Raw genomic sequence first — 18,565 nt, 5'->3', positions numbered from 1 at the left:
ATGTGGCTGTAGTGTTTTACTTTATTTTTAGATGTAGAGATGTGGGTAGAGGAAAGACGGTTGCTTAGAATGGGATTCTTGCTTTAAAATGGCTAAAAGTTCTTAGGTTAGGTGTGTGTTTTTCCAGTCTGGTATTAGAATCTGGAAAACAAGTTGTGTTTGCTGTCATTACCTGCCATTGTCCTCTTCTGCCTCTTGCCCCACAGCTGAGCCTCTTCACTTCTTAGACCAGGTAGTTACTTCCTGTGGGCTGTATGTGTCAACTGGGTTAATGCTGGAATGTAAGGTTTGTCTAGAAAATGGTCCAGGTATTGCACATTTATGTTTATGATTGTAGGTCCATGACCCTAATAACAGTTTACTAAAACCTTTAAATATTAGCTGGACCAAGTTAAGAGGAAAACTAGGATTTGCTGCCTTATTGTGCCTGGCTCTGTCCTATGTGCTTTTAAGTGTGTTAAATTGTCTCAATCTGAAGTTGTTGATTGAGATTTCTTTGTCATTTTTTGGAATAGAAATGAGGCTAGATTGGAGGTGGTGGGCTATGTATAACAAACATTCACCTTCTATATGCCTGTCTGATCTCATAAAGAATATATCCATCATCTCCACAGATATTTAGTAGTGTTCTTTGTCAGTTCTGAGGACTCTAAATTAAAGAAAGAAATATGCTCCTTCTGTTCTCTGCTCCAGGGACATGGTATGTATACAAAAAGGCATGTATACAAACTGTTCTGGTATGTGTACAAACTGTTTGAATTTATTGAACTGCTTTAGCTAAGCACAACTTGTATGTCTACATTTGAAAGTAAAACATTATAATCATTTTTTAATTGAGCCTTTCAATACCTTTTTTGCTTGTTTTGACGTAGGAACAGTTACATTAACAACAGTTCTCCAATTTAGATGAATACAAACTGTTCTGCGGCAGAAATCTAAGGGCAGTATAAAGCATAGAGGAGGTGTTACTTAAAACTACATCAAAGTGTAGGAGCATAGTTTCTTTTGATGTGACTGTGAGACTATAAGTTGGTGACTGAAAGTAATTTAAATAGAAATTCCTCAGAAAGACCAAAAAAAAAAAAAATTCTAATGAAACAGATGAGGGAAACAAATATATCATTGATATCATAAATATAATCATCAATTGAAAACATCAGTTATCCTATGAAATTCTAAGTACTAAATTGTGTGAACTATTTTTCTGTGTAACTAATATCTGTACACTAAATGAATAAATCTATTTATTAAATTAGTAAGTGAAGTTGTTCTTGCTTGAAAGAGAAGTACACTATAGTCTCTAAGCTTTCATATATATTTTCCACAAAATGCTTTTTTGAAAACTATGGTAATATGTGTATAATGTAAAATTTATCATTGTAACTGTTCAGGTAATTTCATGATATTAGCTACATTCATAATGTGGTACAACATCTCTGCTATTTTCAGAATTTTTTCATTATCCAAAAAATAAATTATGTGCCTTTAGATACTAAGTGTTTGCATATTCATTCATCCATGGCGGGACAGTTTGTTTCCACTGTTTAGCTTTTGTCAATAGTGTTGCTATTAACATAGGTATACAATTACCTATCGAGTTCCAGCTTTTAGTTGTTTGGGCTATATATCTCAGAGAAAATGGAATGTCTAGTTTATGTGATAATTTTGTGTTAGCAACTTTTCTTTTTCTTTGAAACAAGATCTCACTATGTAGTTAAGGCTGAGCTTGAACTCACTATGTAGCCCAGGCTGGGCTCAAATTCTCAGTGACCCTCTTGCCTTAGTCTCCCAAGTGCTAGGATTAGAAATGTATGTTTAACCACTTACGAAATACCGTGTTGTTTTTCCATAGAAGTTACATTGTAGGGGCTGGGATTTAGCTCAGTAGCGTAAGTGCCTGCCTGGCAAGCTCACGGTCATGAGTTCGATCCCCAGTACTGCAAAAAAAAAAAAAGAAAAAAATGATATCAAACTCATTAAGTATCAATTAGGAAGCAATTATGTTCATTTATATTATAATTTTAGTTTTCTCAGAAAAAACAAGCTTTGAATCTAAAACTACAAATAGTTCCTACACATTAAATAATTGGAAAAGAAATGTTATGGTGAGAATATTTTATAATCATGAGATGTTTATGTTTACCATTTTGTATTTAACTCTTGAATGCATCTGCAGCATATTTTGTTGCATTATGTGCGAGTGAACAGTTTTACTTTTGTCAGTTAAAATTACCAACATTACGTCCTGAATAATTTACCCCTAATGATTTTTCAATAAGCATTAATTTAATAAAGATTTTGGAGAAAAGAAAAACAGTAAAACAAAAAATATAAAGACTGTGAGGCAAAATAATTCATATCTGCATCAGAATTTATGTGCAGAGAAGAAATCCGGGTGGAATATAAAACTTAAGTTAAATATCTTGGTTACTTTTTTCCCATTGCTGGGACAAAATACCAGACACCCAAAATTAAGAAAGGAAAGGTTTATTTAGCTTACAGTTTTTGAAGGTCTCAGTCCATAATCAGCTCCAAGGCAAGAGTGGCATGGCATTGGGGCAACACTTCAAGCCAGCAACCAGCAAAAGCAGCCTGAGCAAAAGGGTGTCCCCCAATGATTTTAAATATTTCTTTCATATATAATATATTTCTTTTAATATATAATACATACAATACAATATAGGATCTGTTTTTCCTCCCTGTGATAGTTGTTATCTATATTTTACTATATTGGTAGTTCTTTTTCATTCTAATCTTTTCAGCTAAACTAATATTATTTCTATATTTTGAATGCTTAAATTCACCTTAAAGGATTATTAAATTAAAAATATTGTAAGGACTTACGAAGTATTCAGGGAGCACTCATAAATACATAAAGAAGTGTGTTGGTAGCAATTCCTAGATAGTTTGGTTTGGCAGGGCAGCCACACAGCATGGTAAATTCCAGTTTTACGCTAGGTTGGGCAGAGATATGCTACAGATTTCAGATGTGCTCCTATGATAGGCTCTTGGTAGATTCTGGAATTTACATAAAAATTAAATGATAGAACCTTATATTCTACCTCATCGTCTGGGACATTCAGTTACTGTTTTTCCTTGGGTAATCATGGTTGGTAGAGTACAAATGTTTAGGATTCAATTTTTTGAAACAAATATTTTTATGATGACTAATGATGCCTTTTCTTTTTATTCAATAAGTGTTTTGGTGATTCCTGGTTCCATTGTGTGTTCAGACATGGTAAGAAGCACACCTTGCTCCCTGAAGCCTCCTGTCTGATGACAGTACTCACTGGAACTGGGATGATAATGCATTTCATTATGTCTCTCAAGTCTTACATTACTTTTGAGCTGGGGATATAGCTCAGTGGCACAGTGCCTGCCTGGCAGTGCAAAGTCCTGAGTTCGATTTTTGGTACTGAAAAAAAAATGATTAGAACTTAATTATGTTACTTTCGAAGTCTTATATAACAGGATGAAGAGATATAAATAACTAGTGAACCTTTGCCAGGAAATACTCAAGATTTAAAGATTTACATCCACTATTTAGGCAATAAACCTATTTTAAATCAGTGTCTTGCATTTTGTATGTATGAATAATTTATAATGATTAGGGACATGATCTTAGAAAAATTAAAAACAAGGTACATGATCAGTTTCAAGGACAACTGAACTAGTAAAAACGGAACCTGACAGATGTTAAAATTCTACCTTGTATCATTGTTAGAGTTGGACTAATCAATAGCACAAATTCATCCTGAGTCCTTTGGGAGAACAAGAGGTTAACTACCAGGAATCTAATAACCTGAACTTTACTATAGATAATATATAGTCTTGTTGTAAGGAATTTGCATAGGGAATGTCTACTACTTGATTCTCACTTATGTTTATCTTCCTGAAAAATTCTAAAATGGAATTTTAGTGATAACACTTTTTTAAAAAATTTTATTTAAGGAAAAAAGAAAAAAAAAAAACAGTGAAAGGGTACAAGTTATACAGATTTACAGAAGAAAAAAATGAACAGTAGGAAATCACTAGTTAATGGATTACATATTGCCATCTTAGAAATAATTGTTCAAGTCACAAGATTAAAGCTTGTAGAGTGGACATTCCAACAATGATACTGCAAACAGTTCTTTTCAATGATCCAATAAAACTGTGTGATATCATTTTCTATCTTATACACTTAAATATACATGCATTTATATCATTTAGAGCACTTTCTTTTCCTCTCTTTTGTACAATGACTATTACACATTTTGGGTTTCATTGCTCCCACTGTTCTTATTACTTTTTTGGAAGAGACTAAAATCAAATGTGACATAACAGAACAGAATCGGTCAAGTCAAAAGGGTGGACATAATAGATAATATAAAAACATAATACAAGGTGATCAACAATGGTTACCATAATGCCTCCCGCTATCTCTAATAGAATTGCCTATATCATTAGTTATAATACAATTGAACAAAACAGTAAAGAACAAAACCGACAAAACCAAAACATTGGAGACACTGTAGGTCTTCAAAAGTAGATAAAAGTTAATGAGAATGGGCGTTATAATGAATCTCATTATCTTCACAGCTGATGCCTAAACTTTCGAACCTGATACTATCCAGCAAAACAGAATAGGGGAACATCAGTCAAAAACAAGATGGTGAGAGTAATACAGGGCTTTAAATCGAGATAATAGAAAGTCAAAGTGGGTTACTATATTATATCCTGCTATTTTTTCCCTTTAATTAAACAGATAAAAATAAAAAAGTAAATAATGGAGTGGAGATTGAAAAAAAAGAGGGCATAACAGCGAAACAGCGCAGATCAAAACATAACCATTTAAGCAGAATAGTGTTTCACCACCAGATAATTCCGACCCAAAAATAGTTACCGTATTGACTCTTTCCTTGAAGTCCTTGAGTACAACTTCGTATACTGTAGCATTAAGTATATCAAAACAATGTAAAACCATTTAAGAGAATGACAGCATTACAGAGTATTTAGAATCGACTAACAGAAAACGAACAATGGTTTCTGTATAATCTCCTTGTCTTTAAAAGGTTTTTGCTTATACTATCGTACATAATAAAATCCAATAAGATACAACCTGTTTAGACCATTGGAGACAGAAGAACAAAAGCTAGATGAGACTTCAAAACAAGATGATACTAAATCAGTATTACCTATTAAGATGTCATTTTCTACAAAATAGCTGTTCCTATCATCCAATCTTCTCTGTCTCTTTTCTGTTGAGCTCTTTTTCTGTTAGTAGCTGTCAGTTTGTCTTCTTCATTTTGTTCTCTGCTCCATTCGTTGTGGCCTCCCTGCCACTATTTCTGGGTTCTTTGTATTTTTCTTTTTTTAGAATATCCTGCAATACTCTCTGTACAGTTGAATTGGTGGTTGCAAATTCCCCCAGTTCCTCTTTATCCTGGAAGCACCTTGTTTTTCCGTCAATTTCCAGGGACAGTTGTGCAGGATATCTCAATCTTGGCTGGAGATTATTATCTTTCAAAGCTTGAATTATTTCCCCCCACGCTCTTCGGGATTTGATGGTTTATGCAGCGAAATCTGCTGTAATTCTGATGGGTGTTCCCTTGTAAGTGGTCTGTTTTTTGTCTCTTACAGCTTTTAATATTCTGTTCTTGTATTGAATTTCTGGAATTTTTATTATTATATGCCTGGGTGTTTCTCTGTTTGGGTTGTAGGTGGCTAGGGTCCTATATGCCTCATACATCTGAGTATCTTTACCTTTTGCTAAATGAGGAAAATTCTCTTGGATTATTTCTGTGAGTAGCTTTTGTAGTTCACTTGTTTGTGTCCCTACTTCTTCTTTTATGTTCTTAATCCTTAAGTTATGGCTCCTCTTATCATCTTCTTGTCTTTGTATTATTGCTGTTTGTTTCTTTGTTATTTTTAAGAAGTTTTTCATTTCATTCTCCCATATTACAAGTCTGCCCTCCAGTTCAGATAGTCTGTCCTTAGTTTCTTTCAAGCTGTTATGCCAGTCTTGGATAGACTTCTTAATTTCTTGATAGTCCCTTTGAACCTGCTTCATGTACTCTATGCTTTTTCTGTTTTCTCCATCAAACAATTCTCCCCTCTTTTTCTTTTCTTCCATTCCACCATCTGTTTTTGTTTTTTCCTGGGTGGTGCTTAGCATTTCTCTAACTATTCTGCATACTTCTAGCTTCAGGTCGTTGATAACTTCATTCCTGAATTGGTCTATGAGGCTCTCTATATGGCGCTTAATGTCTTTTGGTGTAGTGTCCGCTATTGCCTGTTTCTCAGAATTGGGGGCTGAGGAGCCTTTCTTGTTGCTGCCTTTTCCCATATTCTCTGTTCCTTATATATATGCAAGCTTACACAGGAGGCCCAGCTTCCCTGCCTGTCAGCCACAGCCTGGTCAAATTGCGCTGGCTAGGTGTTCCCGCCCACCGCTGCACACCAGGGAGTTACGGACGAGGCAGCCTACACGGGAGTCGCCCCTCTGGGCCACCGTCAGGCTCTGGGATCTGGGTTAGGCCAGCCTACCGAGTCCGCCAGCAGTGTCACGCAGGCCAGGCACTTTTCACCAATCCCGTCCGAGAGGGGAATGTGTGGCTGGAGTCGCCACCGCGCCCCGCTCCCGCAGGACTGCCCGAGCCCAGAAAGTCCTCCGCTGGAGTCAAACTGTGGTAGAGTGTCAGTTTCTCTCACTCACCTCACCACAAGTCAGTGCACGCCTCCCTGCCGTCCTGTTTTCGACTCCGTTCGCAGACTCCCATTCACAGAGCTTCTGCGCGTCTCTCTCCTTGCCGAGCCGATGTAGAGGCAGCCAGCCGCAGAGTGGCGGGAAACCCAAATCGCGGCTTCCAATGGCGCAGGGTCCAGGCTCCACACCGAGTCTTTTCTGTTCCTATTTTAGCACCAGCACAGCATTTCAAGTTGGTTTCTCTCAGCCCAGTTCGTTCCTGAGTCAGTAGAGCATATCTCTACCAGCTTATGTCTCCTTAGTCCGCACCATTCCTGACTTCTGAGCCGAGCCTTTCAGAGAGCCTCCAGTCGTTGCTGTTATCTGTCCGCCATGTTCTCCCGGAAGCAAGTGATAACACAAAATGGAGGGATAAATATTTTATAACCTTTATACATATTACTACTGTATTGATCATCTAATTTACTAATGGTCCCCTAGTTATTAGTGATCAGTGTAACACGTGTGAGCTCCATGAGTGTTAGGGACATGTTTTGTTTATCTCTTTATCTCTCAGTGAAAGTGGTATACATTCTGAATGTTTAATGACATGAACTGAACAAAACTTAAATTGTATAATCTTATGTTTATACCAGGTAAACTTAAGGGAGTTTGTCTAGCTGGGCATAGTGGCACACACCTCTATTCCAAACATTATGGAAGCTGAAAGTACAAGTTTAGCCTAGCCTGGCAATCGCAAGTTTAGCCTAGCCTGGCAACTTAGCAAGATACTGTGTTAAAATGAAAAATTTAAAAAGGAAGTGTGAAAGCCTGGCTTACTCCAGGGGCAGAAGAAGAAAATAAGAGAACAAGGAGGAAGAGGAAGAGGAAAGAAGAGATCTAAAGAGTATTTTGTTTCTTCATTTTAAAATTTAGGCTGAGGAATATTTATACCGACTTTCTTTCTCAGTGCTATAAACCAATTCCCACATTTCTTGATCTAACCTTAGGTAGCCCAAAACAATGTACTAGTGTTGGCATAAAATTCTTGACTATTCCTTTTTTTTAAAAAGTCAAAATTGTTTGTTTGTATGTTTGTTTTTAGGTACTAGAAATTGAACCTAGAGCGTTCAACTGAGCTACATACCTAGTCCTTTTTATTTTTTATTTTTTGAGACAATCTCACTAAATTTCTGTTATTTGGGCTATATTAGAACTTGTGATCCTCTTGCCTTAACTTCTCAGAGTGTTGAGATTATAGCTGTACACCAGTATATTTACTGAATACATACATATCTAATGACTTATGTAGGCTATTTTTTTCAATTTTTAAAAAAAGTTTTAAATTGATGTATAAAATTATTCACACTAATAGGGTACCATGTAATATTCTTTACTTGTATACGTTGTGTAATGTTTAAATCCAGTTAAATATATTTATCTCCTCAAACATATATCATTTCTTTATGATAAAGACTTAAAACCTTTTCTTCTAGCTTTGTGAAATGTACAGTACATTATTCTTATCTACAATCACTGTGATGGGCAATAACACACCAGGACTTCTTATACCTGTCTAACTTTGTACCCAGGATCAAGCTCTCTCGTCCCCTTTCCCTCCCTCTTCCCAGTGTCTGGTAGCCATGATTCTCCTCTCAACTTCTGTAAGTTCAACTGTTTAGATTCCATACAGGAGTTTGATCATGTGGTACCTGTCTTTCTGTTTCCAGTTATTTCATGTAACATAATGAGTTCCACATCTAGACACATTGTTCCAAATGACAGGATTTCATTTTTTATGGCTGAATCGTATTTTATTTATTTATTTGTTTATTTGTTTTTGGTACCCAGGCTCAAACTCATGACCTTATCCTTGCCAGGCAGGTGCTTCTGCTGCTGAGCTGTATCCCCAGCCCCCTGAATAATATTGTAACGTGTATATATAGTACATTTTTTTACCTGTTCATTATTCAGTGAACCCTCAGGTTGTTTCTGGTTTTTAGCTGTTGTGAATACTACTGCAGTAAACATGGTACTATAAATGTCTCTTTGATATACTGATTTCATTTCCTTTGGATGTAACCCAGTGTGAAGAATACTGGGTCATATAGTAATTCCATTTTTAACTTTGGGGGAACCTTCACGCTGTTCTTCATAATGTGTACACTGAGGTTACTTCTTTTAATCCTTAATACAAGCATTAGGGAATCATTGTGAATTTGCAAATGGAGGAACTAAAGTCAGATTAAATGATTTGCTGAACATCCCATCAGTATAGTTCACAAAGCTGTATGACACTGGATGTGACTTCAGAAGAAAGGCCAGTGTTGGAATGTCAAGTTTCCATGGATCTTTGTAATATGTACATGAAAGTAGGGATGTGACAGTGAAGAAATAAGAACAAACTGAACAGGGCTCAAAGAATTTTCCAGTGAGACAGCTCCTGAACTATGGCCTTCTCCATGTTGGTACAGCATAGCTAAGTCCTGCTGCTGTGTATGTTTCTGTGTATTTGTATAGGTGGCATTATTCAGAAGAAAAGGGTGAACTTGTTTGAAAGAAAGGGTGGCCTTGTTTGGAAAAAGAGGAAAGTACTGGGTTGCAGTTTGAGAATAAATGTTGGATTCAAAAATGACAACAGAGAAGTTCCTAAGAGTAGAGTATCAGAGGCAGATTGGATAGAGCCTACTCATGTCTCACAAGCCTTATTTCCAGGGGGCTAGGTCTAAGGTTAAGTTAAAGGTAATGTCAGTCACTTTTACCATAGAGATTTAATTGATTAATAAGCTAGTAATAGCTATGTTTCTTGGTTCTTTTTTTTTTTTTTTTTTTGCTTACTAATTTCTTCTTAAGAACAAATAATTAAAACCAGAAATTTCTGTCTAGGGTATTATGCATTATGTGTGGTTGAAAGGGAAGAAAATACAGAACTCAGTAGGAGGATACCAGAAACAGTTCCCAGATGTTGTGGTGATAGTATTCTAGTAGAGAAGATACCTATTTTGCCTGTAGAAGCATTCAGTGTAGTTTGTGTAATCAGTGAGATAACGGAGTCATTTTGTGTTAATAAAGGATGTTCCTAGTTCTTAGGAGTATATGAGCAGGAGAATTTCAAGTACAAAGAATTATCTGCGATACTCCTTTCCATGCGTTGTGAACTGTGTTATCTGCAGCATTTGCAATATATGACTGTATTTACTCACATGTGTTTCCTCTTTCATGATTCTTTCCCCCGAATCTGAGAAGAGAATGATTTTTAAAATTCATTTATTTTCTCCATTTGGTTGTCAACAGCAGGAAAGGCTATTGAAGGGTTAGTCAGAGCCAGTGTGGAAATTCGAAGAGCCTCTGAGTTCCAAGGGAAAGAGGAAGTTTCTATGTCCTGACTATTGCAATGACCCTTAGACTAGCAGTTTCTGGACCTTCCTTGCCTGCACAGGTTGGTTAGGGTACAAGTATAATGTACCAAAATTCACAAAACATCACTGTGGCTGTGTGTGCTCAATATTTTATTGCTTTGCTAATCTAAAAATCTGTTGAATTTTTAAGTATGTTTTTTAAACTATACTATTTTCTTTTAATCCTCAAAAATACATTTTGTTTTTGTTTTTTACTGAGTATTCCTGTTTCGGAATAGTTTTTTTTTTTTTTTTTCTTCTTTGTAAGCAGTAATGTTCTGTTCTGAGAAAGCTCTTTTTTATACATTATTTGTGAAATCTGTAACCTGATGGTGTTTCTACATTGTTTTATGAGCAACATTTAAAATAAAGATTTAAAAGTTTTTTTTTTTTTTTTTTTTTTTAGAGCAAGTTTTTCTCTTGGAATTTGAACTTTTATACTACTCTGCTGTATTTTCACCTAAATTTTATAAGCTTCCAGATTTTTATTTAAAACCTGTTGAGTTTTATTTGACCCTTATCAGATAAGACAAGTTTGAAGCATTTCACAGAGCTAGTCCTTGGTGGAATTGTGCTCAGAAAGGCCAGATATGGACCAGTGTGGACCAAGAACATTTCCATCTGTTCAGGGAGGTTTGGAGACTATTGTATGCTTTTGGAAAAAGGCCACCCTCAGAGTAACTGCAGATTTAAACAAGTTACCTGGAGTCTGAAAGACAGTGATTGCCCGTTTTTCTTTACTATTTTGTGTCTTCAGCGTCAATCTGTATCTGTGCTAGTCGGTGATGCAGGTCTGACTGGAGCACAGATTGATCACACCTGGATCACATATTACATCCACCCCACCACTCTCCTCTTTGCACTGTGCAGGCTCTGGGTGACAAAAGTTTAGTTTTTGAGCCGTGTTATAAAGACTTCCCACAGAACTATGGACTTTTCTCTTTTTCTGTCCTGGGCAAAGATATGGTAGTATTGTCCACCTGTACCCTGAACACAAACAGCAGTGTCTGGAATGAGTATATTGAAATATCTGATAAAGTACCCCATTTTTATATAATTCATGATCCTGCACTTCTAGAAATAAAAGCTGTTTTAGGAATGAATTCCTTGACATTACTACCTGGATTTTTAGATACATGTGAATGTCAGATAAACTAGTATACTGAACTATATTCTACTCTACTAAATATTGTGTGTTTATTTTAAATTTACATTTAATTAGATATCCTGTAATTTATTTGATAAATCTGGCAATTCTATGACTGAAGCTAGGTTATTTAAGATATTAATGAATTCATATGTTGTTATGCAGAGGAGAAACAATCTCCCCTTTTCCTCACCTAAACCTTTCTGTTTGGAAGCTTGTACTTTGTTATTTCTTCTATACTTTTCTCCAATATATATCCAGATTAAAACATTTATACCTGATGTTTGGCTCACTATTTCACATGCCAAACTGTGATCCCTTCTGGGCTCCTGTAATCACAGCATCATTGTGGTTAGGCCTGCCATAGACAGCAGGTAGAGGTCCTGACCATTTCTGACCCACCAGATCCAACTACAGGCTTTCATATTGTCTGCTTTTGGTTGTGATTCTTCCTCAAAGCCCTCTGACATTCTTTACCAGCTAGAGGCATAAGAGACATGGATATAAACCTGGCACAGTTTAGTGGGAGCTTGGGCCAAAGTATGTGACTATCCTAATTCTCTTATGATCTCAAAGCACTTTCATACTGTTACTCAAGTGACCCAGAGAACAAGAAGGGAGTTGAAAGTACATGATGTTAGAGTCAGGATTTGGAAGAGAGTCGGGAGAAGTAACTAATAATGTTCTACTGTAAGCAAAATAAGAAACAGCAGAGCTAACAGCCCTCTCTACTAATAGTGCTGGTTGTAGAAATTCTGACATTCTTGCAAAGCGTTTCTGATATCACTTGAGTAAAATTTAGTCTTTTATGGAAAGTTTTTGCAGAAGGACACCTTTTTTTTTTTTTCTTTTTCTTTTTCTTTTTCTTTGGAAGCTTTAGTTTCTAAAGAACTTCAGGAAAGGTGTAAAGGCCACACTGTGAATTAGAGATACCACACCCTGTTTTGAATTGGATTTCCTGCTAGCTCTGATCCTAGGCTTTCTTCCCGGACTAGGGTGAATTCAGTTCCAGTGTTTGCTTGTAAAACTGAATCCAGTCATTGTATCTGCAGTTTGGCTTCCTGCCTGCGAAGTACAGAGCAAACTTCAGCTAGTTACTCCCAATGATTCTGCGCCCTCCATAAAGCAGAGGGAAAGGAGAGGGGAAAACCCAAGGGGTGACTGAGTTCATTTACATACTGTGCCAGAGGGCAGCTGCTGGCTGCCTAGTGGTCACGTGATTCTGTGGAGAATCTTGATATTCCACTTACTGGAATAGGAGACATCCTGGGGGGAGAAAGGAAAAGAAGAAGAGAAGGGGTGATGGGGGACTAGCTGTTTTTCTTTTCTTTTCTTTTCTTTTTTTAGTGGTTTAAGCTTTGACATTACCAGCTGAATAATTTATTTCTACTTTAACACATATAGATCAGACTATATGAGATTTTATGCTCTTCCTTCTTTCCAAAGTATTGTATGTGAAGGAAGAACTTCTGTACAGAGAGGTCACAGGTAGAGAGGTGGCACTGCTGGCTGGTGGGCCTGACTGTTCCCCCTGAGTTGGCCTACACTAAGCACTAGGTCATGGACACAGCTGACTGGACTTGTAGAGAAGATGGAGGGGGCAGGGCATAAGCTCAGCAGTCCAAGCGTGCCTATTGCTAAACTTGTTCTGTATGAGCAGAACAGGGAAGGTGTCTGTTCCAGGCTGAGATTTTCTTTGCAACATTTTTTGGGCAGGCTTCTGAGAGGGTGGCTTGCTGGTATGTGCTCTGGGACCTATTGGCCTCTCCTGTCTGACCTACTGAATGTTCTCTGTGACCTAAGTGAAATAAAACTTACATTTATCTCAGATGGCAGGTGAGCTTATTTGAACTGGTGGTGTCCTTGTCTGGACTCTATCCTGTGGAACTCACCCTTTCTCTGCAAGTTGTACAAAATATGATGTAGTCTACTCATTGTAAACTCTAGCAGCTTTATTAAGACTGATAGAGCCCAGATAGGGACACTACTGGTTCACATTAGTCCATTCTCCATCTTAGAGAAACATACATTTTGTGTTACTTAGGCCACAAGCAGTCCCCAGAAGATATGTCAGCAAGTCCCAGAAGACACATCAGAAAATCACATGCCTGCCATTTCTCCAGCCCAATGCCTCAGAAGTCTGCCCCCAAAAAATGCTATGAAGAAAGCCTCTGGGCCAGGGATTTAGCTTAGTGGTATAAGGCCTTGACTAGCAAGCATAGGGTTGTGAGTTCAATCCCTGGTACCAAAAAGGACCCCCCCCCCCAAAAAAAAGCCTCTTAGCCTGTAAGAGACACTGTCCCTTTTCTGCTCACACAGAGAGGGTCCCTCTCACGTTTAGCAATAAACTTGCTTGGACTGTTGAGTTTGTGTCCTTTCTTTCCAGCTCAGGAACAACTAACAAAACTCAGCAGAGTAAAGATCCAAATACCTTGTTTCTTCACTAAATATCAAATGATCCAGAAGTAAGTAAAGGTACTAGCCTGTGTGCCCTAGGGAACAATGCACTGAGAGTCATTCCTCCTGTACACTTGGAGCCTCTAAGTTTGGGGAAGTGACTAAAAGCCTTTCCTCACTCTGAGGTGATGCCATCTAATACTGAAATAAGAAATAGAGAGACAATATTGTGGGCTGAGGAAACCCTCATTGGAGCTTGATTTTAGCTTCTATATCTCTTGCTGTCCTAATTGAATTACTCATTTCTAATCTGGCCCATTGAATTAGGCTTTACACTTAATTGGCATGCTGAGTTGAATAAATATCAATAATATCAATAAATTGTGAGTTTACTTTTAACAAAGACCAGAGGCCTACTATCTTGCTGTAATTTTGCTAGGGGTTAAGAAAAGAATCAGAAAACTTAAGATGTGTATTTTGGTCAGAGGAGTGTTTTGCTTTGTTTTGTTTTTGCTAAAAGCCTTAAATACCACCTCAGTGACACAGAATGGTGGACCGTGAACAAAGAGAAAAAACAAATTCCTACTTCTTATTTTGTGGAGGTGGTACATTCAGCTACCTGGTACTCAGAAGAACAAATATTCAGAGCTGAATAAGTAACTGAAAAGATTCCCAAAGCTAACTGTACGGTTCTTCAGGGATGGTAGATCTAAACATCAAGCAGCTCTAAAGAGGTCATGCAAAAACCCAGGTTATGACTTCTGGTCTCCAGTCTGGCATGTGAGGAACTTGAAAGTTGTAACTTTTCTCTCCCAACAAAAGGAAGATTGAACAATCTGAGAATAAACATTTCCTATCTTCATCAGAAAGTTGAGGTAAAAGGTCAAACCACTGTCCCCAGCAGTGGAGTGAGACAAGAGGATAGAAAAATCGCAGACCAGGAGCAGAGGACCAGAAGCAAAAGTATCCACTGGAACTAGTATGAGCTATTGTCGATGTCGCTCCTGGCCGGCAGGAAGGACACACGACAAAGTCTGGCAGTGGACAACCTTTTCTTTTATTTTTCTTCTCCGTACAGCCTGCCCTGGGATTGCTCCCAGCCGAAGCCTCCTTTGGTCCGCTCCCCGCGGCTCCTTCTGGGCTTCTACTTCCGGGCTTCTCCTTCCCCCCCAGGGGTGGCACCAGTATATATACGGATACAGTGTCCAATCATGTTAAAGTGAGCAAGGCAAGCTGATTGGCTAACATCATCAGTTGCCAGGCAGACTATATTGTTGAGCGGGTTGCTTACGCGGTAAGCAGGAAACTAACGTGCTCGATGGGAGGGGTAATCTACCTCAGGCTTTACTCTTTACTACAGGCCTCACGTCCGCCAAGTGAGGCGACCGGGCTCGGGGCTGCGGCTCCCAACATCTCCCCCTTTTTTATTTTTTATGAATGTGCGCATCGTAGCCCTTTCTGGACTGGGTGCAGAGGCTTATGCCCTATGCGTAGGCCCACCGTAGGTCCTTGGCTTAGACCCTGGTCGGCCGTCCCATGGTCTGCCAAGGCCCTGAGGCCCTCGTCCTTTTTCTAGGGCCAGGCACAAACTGGACGGAACCTGGATGCACACAAGCTTGCACTCATTTCCTCTCCGTAAAGAAATCCCCTCGGAGAGAAATTTAGACCTGGGCAGCATCTAACAGTCCAGCGGCTTACGTGCAGGATGGGGTAGGGCCTGGCTTAGGTTGAGTCGCACCGGGGGAGTACGCTCTTACCCGTCATTGACTCTCCTACCCAGCTATGTCATAATTTTTTAGAGGAGGAGTGTGGGAAGCTCACCGTCCCTAGACTCGGTCGTAGGCTAGGCGAGCGAGTCATGCATATGCCTGAGGATCTTCTTGTCCATTTCGGGCTACCGCTATTTTTATTCATCTTGTTGGTTGGTCTGTGATGGATCTCCGGTAGGGCAGGTCTGATCTTCAGTCGAGGGCTTTGTCGCCCGTGTCAGTCTCTCCGGTACCCACAGTGGTTCTCGTCCCGATTCCTGTGGGAAAACACAAACCGCGCCTCGGTTCCAGCTGACCACTGGATCCGGGCCCATCCATTGTCCTGTCAGGACATCTTTCCACTTCACCCACCCTTTATGGTTGGGGGAAGGGTTGCAGTGCTCCACGGCTGGGGAGCAATTATCATTATTTAAATTTAAAAAATTGTGTGTGAATAGTGCCATGGATAATCGTGCCTTTGGGGCCAGGCCTTGGCCTACTCCCCCTTTTTGTTTTTGTAAAATTTCTTTGAGGCTTCTATGAGCCCTCTCAATGATTCCTTGACCTTGGGGATTGTATGGGATACCATGTTTTAATTGAACCTCCATCATTTTGCAGAACTCATTGAAGGCTTTGCCTATATAGGCTGGTCCATTATCAGTTTTTAATATTTTTGGTTTGCCCCATGCGGCCCAAGCCGCCAGGCAATGATTGATCACATTAGACACTTTTTCACCTGTTTCTGCTGTTGCAAATATGACGTGAGAACAGGTGTCTGTGGAAACATGAACATATTTAAGAGTCCCAAACTCCTGTATATGTGTGATGTCCATCTGCCAAACATCACCAGGGATCAAACCTCGAGGGTTTACTCCCATCGGTATGGCAGGTTTGTATGTGGCACAGGAGTCACATAGTCGCACGATATCTCGTGCATCTGTTCTGGAAACATGGAAATGGTTTGCTAGTGTCCTGGCATTGACATGAAACTTATCATGGAAGGCACGGGCTCGCTCGATTGGTGTTAGTAAGGTAAAAATCCATAACGGGCGAGTGGCAGTATCAGCAGCCGCATTCCCCTGTGCCATAGGCCCTGGCAGGGATGTATGTGCTCTTATGTGGGTGGTGAAGACCTTATGGTGTCTGTTCTGAAGCAATGTCTGGATAGACAGGAACAGCCCAGCCACTGTGGAAGTGGATCTAATTAAACTGGCAGTCTCAAGCACTTGCATAGCATTGACCACATACCTAGAATCGGAGACAATATTAATGGCTTTTGAGAACCGTTCAAGAATCATTTTAACGATCTGCAGTTCCACCACCTGAGGCTGATCAGGTTCAAATTGTATGGTAACCGGGGGCTTGCCTAGGATCACATAGGCGCCTATCCCCGTCTTGGAGCCATCTATGTATATTGTAGTTGCTGGGACTAATGGCTCAGAGGCAGTAACCTTTGGAAAAATTATAGGGTGCTGAGTGACAAATGACAAGATAGGGTCTTTAGGGTATTGATTGTTTATATCCCCATGGAAAACACATCTCAGAATGGCCCATGTATCTATGCAGGCAGCCAGGGTCTTGATCTGGCTGGCGGTATAGGGTACTCGGATGGCTTGTGGTCCTGAGCCAAAATGTTGGACAGCTCTATCATGCGCTTCAAGGGCCAATGAAGCGACTGCCTCCGGGTAATGCTCTATGACTTTTGCAGGTGAGACCTTAGGGTGTATCCACAGTAATGGTCCTTTCTGCCAAATCACCGCTGTGGGCTGTAGACTAGTCTGTAGCAAACAGACATCAAAGGGTCGCCCTGGTTCAATTCTGTGTAAGGTAGCCCCACCTAAGGCTTTTTCCACTCTCTGTAAGGCAGCTCTTGCCTCAGGAGTGAGCCTCCTGTGGGAGGCTATATCTGGGTCTCCCTTCAGAAGGTCGAACAGGGGTTTGAGATCTGAATTTGGTATATGTAAATATGGCCTAATCCAATTAATGTCTCCCAATAGCTTTTGCATGTCATTTAGGGTCCTAACGCCATCCGTCCTAATGGTGACCTTCTGTATAAGTCTGGAGGCGACACTGAGGTCCACACCTGCTGACCCAGGGGTGGCCCTTGTTGAAGGCTGCCATCCTGAGCTGTCCTGTCTCTGGGGCGGGGGCCCGCCTGTGAAGGGGGCCCCCTCTGGCCGTTTTTTGGCCCTCTAGCATCTCGTCCACAAATACGGTTGCCCTGAGCATCAAAGACCGACCTACACTCCTCAGCTTTGTGTGATCCCCTCTTGCATCGCCCACAAACATATGGTTCTTCATTCCTAGGGCGAGGCCTAGCATCTGCATTGTTTGGGCAATGACGTTTAATGTGTCCTGGCTCCCCGCAGGCAAAACACCCTTTAGCCTTACATTCCCCTTCTAACCCGCGAGGTCCCCTCTGCTGTACAGCCGCGGCCAGGAGAGCAGCCACTCCCGAGTTGGAGAGCGGCCCCCCTATCTCTCTGCATATCCTAATCCAGGCGTTGAGGTCCTTGTTCTTATGAGGGGCTATCGCTGCCTTGCACTCCTTTGTACATTGCTCAAAAATCAGCTGCCTTACCAGCGGTCGAGCCACTCCCGGATCAGAAAATATCTTATCGGCAGCATCTTGCATTCGGGCCACAAAGTCAACAAATGGCTCTGTGGTACCCTGAATTATTTTTGAAAGACACAAGGAGGCTGTTCCGGCACCACTCACCTGCTTCCAGGCGCGGAGCCCTATGGCATTGATTTGTTCATAGACAGCGCCGGGGAACTGAGTCTGATCATCAGCGTGCCGACCTTCTCCCATAAGCATTTCCTTGTTCCACCCCCGGTTTCCCCGATTGGCGTTTCTCTCAGCCTGCTCTGCAGAGAACTCTGCGTACCAGGCTCGCCAATCCAGGTAACTGCCCGAGGGCAGACACGCCTTTGCCAGCTGAATCCAGTCCGCGGGGGTGAGGGGCCCAGAAGACAGGTTCTCCAGCATGGCAATGGTGTAAGGCGCAGTCGGCCCAAAGGTTGTAACTGCATTTTTAAGTTCTCTAATCTGCTTTATCTCAAAAGGCTCCCATGCATTGCGTCCCTGGCCCATAGCTACTTGTACAGGAAATATCCCGTAGGGGCCACTATCTATCCCAGGTGGTGGATGTACCTCATGAGACAAACGTCCCCCCTGCCAAAGCCGCCTGTAAAAATACCGACCCGC

At 40.3% G+C, this 18,565-nt stretch overlaps 1 protein-coding gene across 8 annotated transcripts in view; it reads left to right on the top strand.

Annotated features, from left to right (window-relative positions):
• Positions 1 to 18,565, top strand: part of Spidr (scaffold protein involved in DNA repair) — a 398,515-nt gene that overhangs the window by 207,489 nt on the left and 172,461 nt on the right. The gene's annotated exons all lie outside the window — the stretch shown is intronic.

Source organism: Cavia porcellus, unplaced genomic scaffold, assembly GCF_034190915.1.
Source record: "Cavia porcellus strain 051 isolate PalLab524CR breed Dunkin Hartley unplaced genomic scaffold, mCavPor4.1 scaffold_11, whole genome shotgun sequence".
NCBI classification, from domain to species: Eukaryota; Metazoa; Chordata; class Mammalia; order Rodentia; family Caviidae; genus Cavia; species Cavia porcellus.
The sequence above is the reverse complement of the archived record's forward strand: the minus strand, read 5'-3'. Positions and strand labels throughout refer to the sequence as shown.